We start from the raw sequence: 13336 nt of genomic DNA, 5'->3' as shown, positions 1-13336 counted from the left end.
GGTGGTTTAGCAAACAGAGCAAAAGTTCAACAATGCACGCACGATCGGCGTAAATGTGCAAGTTTGAAACTTTTTTTGTTGCTGTTGAGAACTTGTGAGTCACATGTAGGTCAGGTGGAGGAGGAGGAGGATTTGGAAGGAAGAGGAAGCTAAAAAGCTAGAGGAAAGGAGCTTGGATTGATGCAAGCTTCCTTGTGCAATTGCTGCAAGTTACTTACAAACTGATGAGTTGAATTTTTTTTTTCTAAAGTCCTGATTTGATGCTTTGTGCTGGTCTGATAGCTTTAGAGCGCCTCGTTGTCAGCTGTGAGTGCCTGCCCTTCATGAAGAAGGCTGCTTATTGTGGATTTCATAGTCTGCTCTGTGGTTTTAGTGGCTCACAGTCTAAAGTGACACCATTCCTCTAATTTTCATGAAAGCTAACAGTCGTATTGAAATGATGCAGATGTGACTAAGTTGGCCATGAAACCACCAAATCTCCACTTCAAATCTATTACACGCTTAACACCCCGCTGCAGGCTGGCCTCATAAATACAGCTGTTGTTTTGATTTATTATTTCCTGTCACTGATTTTTTAAATGTATTTTAAAGAACAGTCATTTACCTCACTGCTGTTGTTTTACGTGTTGACTCAGTTCCTCAATGGAAACATGCCACATGCTCTGGAGCATCACGTGAACTACAGTAAATGTCAAGTATCATTATTTCCTTTGCATGTTAATGTGTTGTCACCAGAGTTGGACTACATGACTCAACATGACGGTGTCACGGCATGCTCCCTCCACCCAAAAAAAGTTCTATGGATGTTGAACTCTTTTCACAGATTAAAAAATACAAGTGTGGTGGAAAGTAGCGGTTTTCAGGCTGAACCAAATTAGCTGCGGTTGAGTGTGTGTGCGTTCATCCCAACATAGAACTTTAATTGCCGGGGAAGAACTTCCATGCATGAGACAAGCCAGCATGACTAATAATTAAAGGTTGAACAGCAAGTGTCACAATGAGAGCATGTCTGTGGTCACTTTTTGTTTTATAATGTTACTTACATTGCATTTAATTAAATTTTAATTGTATTCGTTTTATTTTATCAGATATTTTGTATTCAATTGAATTTATTGAATTTTACAAGAATCCAGAAACACTTTAAATTTAAATAAATTTAAATACAGTGAGATAGCAGTCACTTGATGTGTTTGTACTTTACACACCTACATACAAACTACGAAAACATTTTTTAATTTATATTATTGATATGACACTTTTTAGGATTTTTAACACACATACTAATAATTATTATTTGTATTTCTATAGACAAACATGGGGGCTGAGACCAGTTCCTTGAGACATCCCAGTTCCCATTGACTGCTATTACCTTCCCTTTAATTACTGTTATGAGAGTATTTCAAGTAAGTTATAATGGCCAATCATTCTCATTTGGAGACCTTTGGCAGTTTCAATGAAAACCTTCAATGACGTGATCATTTTCACTCATTGCGGTGATCTTATCACATGTTCACATAGCTGGCTGCATTCAAGTGTTTCGTCTATTCACACTGGGAACAATGTCTCATTCAGAGAGGATGGAAAAAGTGCATGACACGGCACAGCTCATCAGTTTAAAAAAAACAAAAAAAAAACAACTGTTACATGCTGACTGGAGGGAGATGTTCCTCTTTAGGTCAAGCGAGTGGAAAATAACAATGTTCCTGTTCTTACTCAAGTGCCGTATGAATATTGCTTCCACGAGGTCACTTGATCTTTCTACACGACGCCGTTGCTCCAACGGACGTCGCTTTTTCCACTGGCTCAGCACATTGGCACATGGTGGAAGGCAATGAGGGGAAGGCTTTTGTGGGCTTCCTCCTTTTCAAGAGGGAGGAGAGAGAGAAGTGGCAAATAGTTTTCAGACACATGATGTGTGGGCAAAGTTTTGAAAACATGTCATCTAGGGTCCTTTCTGTTGATCGTATTCTACAGTTTGTTTTATGACTTTTCCCCCCCCCTTCTGCTCAAAAGGTCTTCAATTATCTGATGAGGAAAAGTGTTAAATTGTTTGGAAAATAGCTGTCAGATAAGAATGAATTCATGATACAGGTGTGTGAAGGGAAAGCTTGTGAGCGCGTCGTACAAAGCGCCGCTTGTGTTGTCACTTCTATCGCGAACGGCCCATGTTTGTGTTTCCAACCGCCGCAGGAATTTACTGCAGGCGGCCGCCGAGGGGCCGAGCGTCCGACGGGACAAAGGCCAGAGTTGTCGGGAAAGAGGGAGAAAAAATAAAAATGGAGAAGGGAGCGTACAAGGAGTTATTGTGAAAGACGTGTGGACTGGAAATAGGCGTGATGTTACACAAATGACATTATTAACCAAAATGTGTTTCTTCCTCCAGTACCATAGGTATGCCTCATTTAATCTTTTTTTTTTTCCAATTAATCAAATCAATTACATGCTTAAGTGATTTTTTATGTTACACATAAAGACAGATAACAATTCTTTATCATCTGCAAAGAGAAATTGATAACATTCAGGCCGAACAGGCCAAGTCGTACAGACCAAATGGCAGCACAAGGTCCACTGAATTGGAGCAAAAAATAAAAACATGTGACAACCGTTTAATTACATTCTATGCATTTGGGTCATTGAAGTGTTTTGAATTGAACACATTTAGATTAATTTCAACGGAGAAAGATGATTTGAGTTACAAATGTTGCACGATCATTGTATTATTGTAATCATCAGCAATGCACAAATTCTGCCTAGCAACAAGTGACAAGTATGTGGCTCGGATTATAGCAGTGTATGAAAAGATTCCATAATCACAACTATTTTCTGTAATCTGTCCCAACCTTACCATCTTTACCCATTTGTCGACATAAAAGTAAGTTTAAAAAAAAAAACATTAGACTGTTAGCATCTGTTGACATTATGCAACCATGTATCTCAACCACTCTCCAAATTTTCCAGATGTGTTCTCTCAGCTATGAGAAATTCAATTCGTTCTAATTTCATTGCAGTTTTCTAACCCACTAATTCAATTTTGTTCAGGGCCGTGCAGCCTAACGGCAGCAACTGAAACAATCTGGCCAAGTTTCCACTCGCGCACAATAAGTCACTACAAGTGCAAACTGTCAGGAGAAAGTGACCCACCCAGCCTAATAAGTGCATGTGTGAGTTAAGACTATATAGGGTCTGTAAAAGCGTGTTAGTGTGTGTGTGTGGGGGGGGGGGGGGGGGGGGCACAGAAGTACCATAGAAGGGTGTTGGCACGGTTTGGGTTGCGGACATGTTGCCTTCTGTTTTCCGTCAATAGCCTGCATATTTACAGCACAGCAGACAGCAGTGAAGGTTTGACACGGCGGCAACAATCCGGGGCGCCTAAATAGACTTGATACGGCAAAACACGGCTCAGACATTACCTGAGATCGGGCATTTCGACCCGTAGAGAAGCTAAAGTGAAAAACACAATATGATCAAAATATCAAATGGCGCTTAAGGACAGTGGAAGGTGTTGAGAGCAAGGATAAATGAGACCAGAGAGGAACTGACGCCTCTGGCTAAGGGGACTTTGGTTAAATTGGAGGCAATTAAGAAGTATTGTGTTAGCTGGTACAGACTGAGGATCAATTAATGTCAAATTAATGAGAACATTTGGAAGGCAATTGAGTTTTTCCTCCTTGGTGTAGCTGAGTTTTGGCTGGATGGGGCACAGATGGCAAAGATGGGGGCAGATCCAATGGGAACTCTGCGCCCTTTACACCCCATTTCTTCTCGTTCTCATGGGGGGGCTTTCCCCCTGGGAGACGAGGAGGGCACTGCGAGGAAAAGCAAGGCAGGGCATTTGTTGCTTTGAGGTCGAACACAAATAAACACCTCAACCTCCTCCTTGAGGTAATAGCCTCAAGAATGGACAATAGGAAATTTGAATTCAGATTATTTTCATCTCTTAGACTCGTCATAGTCCAAGCAAAGCTGCTGAAATATAGCATAATAAAACTTAGCATAAACCTAGCATAAATATAGAAACTTAGCATAATAAAAAAGCGCCACCAATTGATGTTGCAATTAAACCGTTCAAGCGGGACTGGAAGCGAGTTGACATGTTTATTGTGGCTCCACAGCGCTTGGACTGGAAAACACATTTCACATAAACCGGTTCTAATGTCAATCTCAATGTACCGATGGTAGAGGACAGAACTTAAGTGGGCAGCATCAGACACAATCCATCAAGAACTAATCATCCTTAAACCATACACTTATTTCATTCAGGCCCAATAAAAGTCACATCCATGTGGGTGAAAAAACATGAGGAACCACCCCGTCATTACACAATGTTCCATCACCACTAGCGTTGACACACCCCTAACCCCGATTTAGAGAGGGAAAGATGGGGGGAGCGGAGAGGGGGGAAGGGGGAATTCGGCATGATCCTGGTGTAGCAGATGGATATGTCAGATATGCCTGCATGGGTTTATGGAGATGCTTATGGAGACGCTTAGCGGTAATGTAATGACCTGAGTGTGTTGTGTTGTGTGTGTGTGTGTGTGTGTGTGTGTCAATTACCCGTTTGGTCTGTCAGAGGGGAAACTCTTAGCTGGATCAAAAACAGCAGGATGTTCTTCTTCTAACTCCACACTAGTCTGTTCTAAATGAAAAAAAAATAGTCTTCAATCATGGGAAATGGACAACATACAACTTGTAATTTATCAATGAATCAATAAGTGGATTGGCGAGAAGCTTTGGCAGCCATTTTGAATCAGAATTTGTTATCTGATGAGGTTTTGGAAAAGTAGCTTCAAAGTTTTAACATTGCAGTGTTGTGGCCATGCGTCCCAATACTTTTGTCCATACAGTGTAAAAACAAAATAAAAAAAATAAAAAGGGACAGTGGGAAGTTCTTTCAAACGCACTCAACCCTTGACTTTTAACATGCAATTTTCCTCCGCCGTCATCTATTTTCTAACCGAGATGGTTTATGGAAACTTTCCGCCCTTTTAATGTGTCACGTGATGTGCACTTGAGTTTTCCAACTGGCTTGCGGGTCATGTGACACATGGCGCTTAAATCCACAGAGAGCAGACCGCGTGATTCTCATCCGTAGCCCAGTTTAACAGCTAGCCTACTTTTCGGCTAGCCCAGTTTCAGAATCACCCAGAGGAGTCCAAATAAGTCATGGCAAGTGTGAGCTCACACCGGAGACCTCGTCTCTAAAAAAACTGAAGCGGAGTCAAAGATTTACAACCTATCTATCTGGCAAGTTTATCCTCAGTGACATGTGTCTCACTTGGATGGCACGATAAAAATGTCAGAGCCTTGTTCTTCAAGGTCTGCCTGGCCAAGATTGGCGATTGGCTCGGAGCCTGAATCTTCTGTTTTACTTCCCCGTGTCAAACGGTCGAGTGTCAAACACAAACGGGAGGGTACGAGCGACGATACATTCTCCAGAGCGCTAGCATCTTGCTAAAAAAGGCAAAAAGAATCGAAGGGGAGTACAACCCACAAGTCTGCAAATCATCACAAAGTTTGTTATCTGGATATTCACGTTGGATGAGCAACAAGACGTAAAACACCCAGTTCAAGGCCTTGTTTTGTAAGGTAGTAAATTATTCCAGGAAGTTACAATAATAAATGTGATGATTTTTTTTTTTCACCCTCCTGTTGAGCCATCTCCAATTTTCCTTTTTTATGTAGGTCACAACCTTGCGACGCTCCCGTCCGGCGCGAGCCGGTAGCGTCATTCGGTGGCTTTGTACCGGCGACATCCATTATGGATGAGGTCCACTAATAATGGATGAGACCGGTGAGTAACCCGAGGAAGCGCTGGGACATGGAGACTGCTCACGGCTTGGCCGTCTCCTTTTCCTCCTCCTTCTTTTTTCTCCTGTTGTCAAGCCATTCTCGGAGAACTTGATCCCATTCCCGTAACACAAACAAACATGGAGGTGTTCTAATAAAGCAATACCGACCTGTCAACAAGTCGGTACATTGCGGTAAAGGAAGGACGGCCTCGGGTTTTACAACCCACGTGTCAAGTCATTCATCAATGTGGTTCTGGGATTTAATTAGTGAGACTCGACAGTTTCCAATTGATGAGTTATTGATCTCATCAGTCCTGGATTTTGGGGATGCTTTAAAAAAAAGATCGGATCGGAAAAGACGCTATCATGACGCTATCTGGCTTCTCGTTGTACATGGGGACTGCTAACTGTTAGATTCCTTTCCGACATTTTCCCGAGAGATTTACGATCCAATTTTGACTTTAAAGGACCAACAACTTCTATTGAAAACCAAAACGGTTAGCTTAGCTTTCACGCCAGGCCGATTATCCAACAAACGATTGTTAACTCTCCATGATGAGATCTTTAAAGTCAGCTGGCTTGGCCACAATGGAAGCCCTGTTTCCAAACAGCTGCCATGGCTAAAACACACACGTACAAAATAGGTGTGTGAAATCGAATAGCGACAAGGCCCACCTTGCAGTGGCAATCAATGAGCAGCACTTTTGACAGGTGACACTGCGGTCTGCTGAGTAGCGGGTGACAGATGGGGAACAGGGAGGCCTCTGTGTGTGTGTGTGTGTGTGTGTGTGTGTGTGTGTGTGTGTGTGTGTGTGTGTGTGTGTGTGTGTGTGTGTGTGTGTGTGTGTTTGTGTGGGCGGCGGCACTATCGAGTCTCATCCTCCATCACGCTGACAACGGCACGCTTAGTCACACACCTGATGGACTGTGAGAATATGTGTTTAGCGCCATAGAAGCCAGCTAGTTTAGGAATACCCCCCTCTTTTATTCTCATTGACAAACTTCAATGAAGAATGTGGAAGGGGCAACAGTGGAGCCACGCCCACTTAAACACGAAATTCTAAAGCAGGGGTGTCTAGACTTTTTCATCTGAGGCCAATCCATGAAGCATTTTTTATTACAGTTACTTAATATTTTTTTGTGTGTGTGTAGTTATATTTCATTTTCAATTTTTTTCAATAATTTTGGGGTGGCCCACAGCCCTTATCCCACTAGAATAGGGCAGGCCCTGCCCTGAGTAGAACTTCCCATTCGTAACCAAAACAAGAGCGATAACATGACACATGAGGATCTTAAATGATAATTCATGTGATATGTTCACAAATCATACCTAAACACAGACAGCAGAAAGTTTTTTTCCATTTAAAAAAAAAATAATAATAAAAAAAAAACAGGCCTTTTGTCCAAGGCTGACTGCGCCACCGATAATTCTCACTCTCCTCCAGTTGACACCTTGCTTTTGCACATTCTGTGCGGTTTGAAAATGTTGCAGAGCCACTCGCTCGCGTGATGAGATTACTGCAGAATAATGTTGCATGCTAACAGGATATACACCCCACCCCCTCCTCCTTCCCACAACTTCTACCAACCAAGGTCACGTCTTTGAATTGTTCCTTTCCATCTGTACAGATTGAAAAAACTGACGTCTTCAAACGGGTGGATATAGTCAAAATGAAAAATGTTTCTATCAGTCGGTGCAGACGGGGGCCCTGGCAAGGTTCTTTTGATTGGATCTCTGATTGCTGACAGTGATTGATGACTCATCGTTTGCGACATGAATAGTCCGTAGACGTGGGTGGGCGCGTGACTGAGTGGATTGTATGTAAGCACACAAGCCATGACAAGGTTAGGCTAGCATAGACATAGGATATGTTACATTCGATTTTGTAAATTGAAATTGAAGTGTAACATTTCCCGGATCAACATGTAAGTGGGTCAGCGGAACTTAAGATAGTAGATACCATTTTTAGAAACACAGAATTTTTTTTTTTTCTAATTGTAGTAGACACAAATTAGCATGTAATAATTTGCAGGAAATCCATGTTTTGAACCACATGACGCACTTGAGTTGGCCAATATCATTTTATCACCATCAAAGTGAAAGTTTTGACAATCGAGTGCCTGTGAAACATCACAACCCCCCCCCCTCCCCCCATCCCACCTCGATAAACCACAGCGGGGGCGCTGAACGTTGCTCTCACCAAAAAGCAAGAGGAGATTGTGACCAAATCCGCCAGTTAATTTTCAATATCTAATAGTACACATCCCCACAGGCTTTGGCGACGTGGTAATCCAGCCTGATGTGATTGGCGAATATCTCAAAACAGTGACCTATTTTATTCTCAGGAGGTTAAAATGGCTGATGAGCCAACGTGTGGCTTAACTGATCGTATCAAACCTAGAACGGATGCTCTCTTATGTAGCAAGGTATCACATTGGAGTGAGCGGGTAGTAACTAGGACTGAACGATTAATCGAATTCAAATTGACATTGCAATGTAGTAGGATGCAATTGAACTGAAATGGATAAAAAAATATATATATGGGAAGAGCATCTTGAACAAATAATTGCATATTAAATGGAATTCACAATATTGAGGTGGGAAAAAATGCAATTTGATTATTTTGCATAATCGGTTTGTCGTTATGAAATATTTGTAGAATTGATTATTCAATCGATTATTTGATCGATTACTCGATTAATCGGATGCAATCTTAATTGCGTTGCAATTTATTTAAAAAAAAATCCCCGTTATTGCGATTTATTAAACAATTATTTTCTTTATTTGGTATTATTTAGTGTTTAAAATAACTAAACAACTATTAAGCAACATCACACAAGAAGGATCGATGTTCATTGTTTTCCAAAGTAAAAGCAGATGTTTGCAAATGACTTATTTGGATTAAACAATAAAGATAAATCAGTCTGCTTCCATGAAGGACTAGAAACATCAGAGAATAATTACGTTAACGTGGAAGATTTGAACAATTTAAATGTCATGAAATGATTATTTAAATACAATATTAATTTGATAATCGACTTGTTGTCGATTAATTGATTCTGATTCTTCTATTCTATTCGTCATTCTTTACATTCTATTTCTACCTACATAAAGTCCCAAACAATTTTTTTTTTACGTTTTACTTTCACTTTCAGTCATATTATATTCAAGTCTCAGAAGACATACTTGTGAACCGTTTTTGGCTTCTCCAATCACCTTTGCACACCAGACAGTTCTAACCAGAAAAATGTCCTTTCATTCCATTTATTGACCACCATGGCAACAAAACAGCAAGTGCGTGGAGACAAAAGGGAAGTGTTCGAGTATCATTCACTATTTCTAGTCCAACACAAACCTGGGTCATACTGTATGTGTCGTCAAGAGTGTGTCACATGGTGGAAAGGAGATAAGGGAAGACTTGAGCACAAAAGTACGTGATAAAGAACTGAGCGCATTTCAGCCGTCGTCAGTGTCGAAAACTTTATCGATTTGAAATAGTGGCTCGGCGAAAATATTTGTGGTCAAAGTTCAGTTGTGCGTCAAGTCATTAAAATCAATAAGGGGAATAAGTGAGAGAGTTTGTGGAAGATTGAAGAGGAGGAAAAAAAACAGCAACATAATTATTTTGTGTTTGTGCAAAGGTCGCCTGCTGTGTTCTAGCCTTTTCTATTTTTCAATAATCAAAAACAACTTCTGACCAATGAGTAGAGAAAAACAGCATTATGGTAGGGAAAGAAACACAACTATTGCTTTGATGCATTTTTTTTTTTACAAATTGACATAAGACTGGCAGAAAGGTTTTTGATGGTAAAATGAATTTTCAACCAACTGTGTGATCTTTCCTAATGATCACGACACAATTCTTACTACCAACCCATTCCCCGTTCACACCAGATGTGTACATACCCCGTTTGTCTGCGATGTGCCTAAACGTGTCCGACTTCCATCATGTTACTTATTCTCTCCTTCATAATAGACGTGGCGAGCCGAAATTCATTATCGGCTGCTCTCAAATCCAAAGGGACGCAATACCGCCATCTACGGGGATCTATCAGTCATAACAGTGTTTTACAAACATGAATTCGACAAAAACATTCGCGAGTCCCTCTTCCACGCCGTTGAAAAATACATTTTGAGAATATATTTGTTGATGGCGGTAAACTGTTGGATTCCAGTTGACGACGATAAACGTCCTCGGCAGTGAATAGCATTTAATACAATTGCGATGGAATGTAAATAGAATGAAATAGCGACAAGGCAATATTACTACCGCACGCGCCGTAATCATATTTCTTTATAGGTAGCACACGAGATTATAGTGAGATTACGCAACCCGATCTGCTCGCATCCCATGAATTCCATCCCGCATCGCCGCTGAATCGCACATTCCTGTCCTATGAGGAGAGAGCACACGGGAGGCCTGCAGGGGTCTGTCCTAAGCTGACCCGGGCAGAGCGATAACATCATTCCTCCGGAGAACCGCGTTCCCTCGGCTGCCCAGCCTGCCGTTTCCAAGGCGATGAGCAGCTCGCCTCTCAGAAGGCTTCACGAGATGCGTCGGTAATGGCCGACTTATTCATGTAGAACAATGAATGGCGAAGCGGGTTAACATTGTGTGGTAAATGCTGTTACCGTGCGTGTGTGTGTGTGTGTGTGAGTGTGTGTTTCTGTGAGTGAGCATCTAATTGGGCTGCCAGGCGATTCGAAGCAACAGAAGTCAGGACATTCATGGAGCCTCGGGGCTGGACAGAAAAAGAACACACAGCAACACACTGGGCTGAAAATATGTACCCAGCTCCCATGGGACATTTTTTTTTTCTCCCAATTTCCACTTCAAAAATGCTAATTTCTGAATGTGTGTTTGCATATGAGGTATCTGGTCGAGCACATAGCGCTCCTTGGGTGCGTTAGCATCTTTATGACGGGTTTCATTTGACAGAGCAGAGCTCGTAAGGTCTTAGGTTGGTTATTGATTGACGATTAACTTGCACTCAAGGGGTAAAAATGGAGCAGGGGATGCAAATGACATACAAGTGGCTTGATAAAGTTCATGTGATTTTGTGACGGGTGAATGGTGGAAATGAGATGATGCAAATAAGAGTCAAGATATTTTTGATCTGATTCGACTCGTGTTGATACTCCCTGTAAGTGAATCACCACGAAGACTCTGTACACATGCTAGATGTTGGGTTAAATAAAAAAAAAAAAAGAATAATAATGAAAGCCTGCCTACACACTCTTTTGTCATTTTCAGTGTGGTATGGGTGTACTCGCGGCAAACGACGAGGCACTCCGTGACGCCAGTAGACTGAATTTACAGGCAATGCACATTGCATTAGCAACCACAACTTTAAATTCACTTTCCAGAAACATGTTGAGTAAAAGAATAATAACTGACATCCCATTTCAAAGCAAAGAGCTTCTGTAAATACGTAGTACATAAATGTGTCATTGTAAGCGTGTCTTTTATTCCAGCAAACCAAGGACACGAAAATAGCTACATTACAATGGAAATGACTAGATAAAATATGTCCTCTAAAAACAAACTGGAGCATATTAGTGACCAAAGGACATGTCTTACTTTTGCTGCTATTTCTTGTGTAATTGCAATTTCAAACCTTTTGACACATTCTTCCGCTTTCTCTGCTTCACGCTGTGGCGTTTGTCCTTTGGAGGGAAGGACCCACACCCACTCTCAATCAATATAGTTTGTGTTTGTGTGTGTATAAATAAAATAAAAATATAAAATATATATAAATAAAAAAAATAAAAAATAAAGCATGTAATCAAAACAAACTAAACCTTATTGGCATCAATGTTATCTTGTTTGTTCTATTTAAATAAATAATGCTAACACAACAACACACTAACACACACCAACTCTAATATATTATATATATATATATATATATATATATATATATATATATATATATATATATAAAATTTTTGTTTCTTTTTTCCAGCTGCGTTCATCTGCGTGCCATGTCAGTCTCAAAACGAAAACGCGACGACTCAACTGCAAACACACATCGCCATAGCGCGTGCTGGCCGAGCGCCACGAGGCCCCGCTGGGACCGACCAGTCTCTAAGTAAACAGATGTGCTCTTTCGTGCAACTGTGGCGATTGAAGGCGTCGCTGGCAGAGTCAAAATGTGCGAATGGAAAGTGAGAAAAGGAGGGAGAGGATGTGATAAAAACAGACACGCACAAATATACAAACGTACACGTGGGACTTGTGTGATGTCACTGCACTCGAACAACTTTGGAAATGGAAGTCTTTGGGGAAGTTGTGTTTATTCCATACTAGATGTTGATTACATTGGAAGAAAAATTTTGTTGAATATATCTGCAAATATATTTATTCCCCCCCAAAAAAATCTGTTTCATAACCAATGGTTTTATCTTGGCTAGAAATTTCACCTTGTACACCAACTGGCCTTCCATTTTGTTTTACATATTGAAGCCTGATTGGCAGGCCATTGTCTCGTGATGACACAACAATGCTTTCATTCATCCCGGACGTACTTGTTTGCGAAATTGGCATTTTCAAGACCTTTCCAACCTCATCAAGTCTGTTTATTAGCATTTTAAAAGAGTGAATAAATTAAATGTACTTGATTTCCCCACCTGGAAGTACTCTCATTTTTATCCTTGAGTTTTCTTTGTAGTAAAAGTTTCAATTAGCGTGCCGCGTTGCTAGTTGATGACAGCGCAGCTGATTCCCTCGTAGGGAATACTTCCTCTCAACGGGGCTTTGGCACTTCCTGTTGTGTTTCCATGGTGCAGCGTACAAAAGAGGACAAGCTCCTCTCCTGCAGGAAGCCATAAATATTTGATTGGCGTGTGGTTTAATCAGGCCTGAGGCCCGCCCAGCAATTCCGCAGCCGGCTATAAATAACTCAGGACGCTAATTACGCCATACGTCGACGCAAATGTGGTCGGGTTGGCCTACAAATACGCTAGAATGTGAATGTGTCAATCCAAAAATAATATTTTAGTAGTGTGTTTCAGTCGTGACTGTGAGAGGTCATCTGAAAACGCTTCTCTTGTTTTTGACGGGAGGCAGTCAGTGACAGGAAGTTGACGGTCATGTCGAGGGTGCCACACTCGAGAGTCAAAGTGCTAACGACCTCTACGTCTATAGTCGGTTTCGTCAACGACAGGAAGTGGCGATAATGCACGGGAAACTGTCACGCGGCCGGACCGGGGGAACAGTCAAATGGTGCTTTACGTTTTGAGTGGAGATGACTCACAGTTCAAGGTTAGCTAACAAAGCTAGCAAGTCAAACCTAGCATACAGGGAGGCACCCCGCCAAGCACTTATGTTCACTTAGGTCCACTAGAGTGGGTTGAGATTGCCGAGTCAGCACTTAGACCACACGCAGACAAGACCCAGACTCCATCTGACAGACAGCCGACTTGATTGCAAACTAACACTCTGCAAAATTTTCTGGTTGGGCCATGATTTACCCAAGAGAGAATTGTCATGATTTATTCTTCGTTTAACCAGGTAAAGAAATTTAGTGCAATGATCTCAAACGCT

The sequence above is a fragment of the Syngnathus leptorhynchus genome, chromosome 21 (genome assembly GCF_054491065.1).
Source record: "Syngnathus leptorhynchus isolate UIUO chromosome 21, UIUO_Slep, whole genome shotgun sequence".
NCBI lineage: Eukaryota > Metazoa > Chordata > Actinopteri > Syngnathiformes > Syngnathidae > Syngnathus > Syngnathus leptorhynchus.
Note: the sequence above shows the minus strand (reverse complement) of the source record.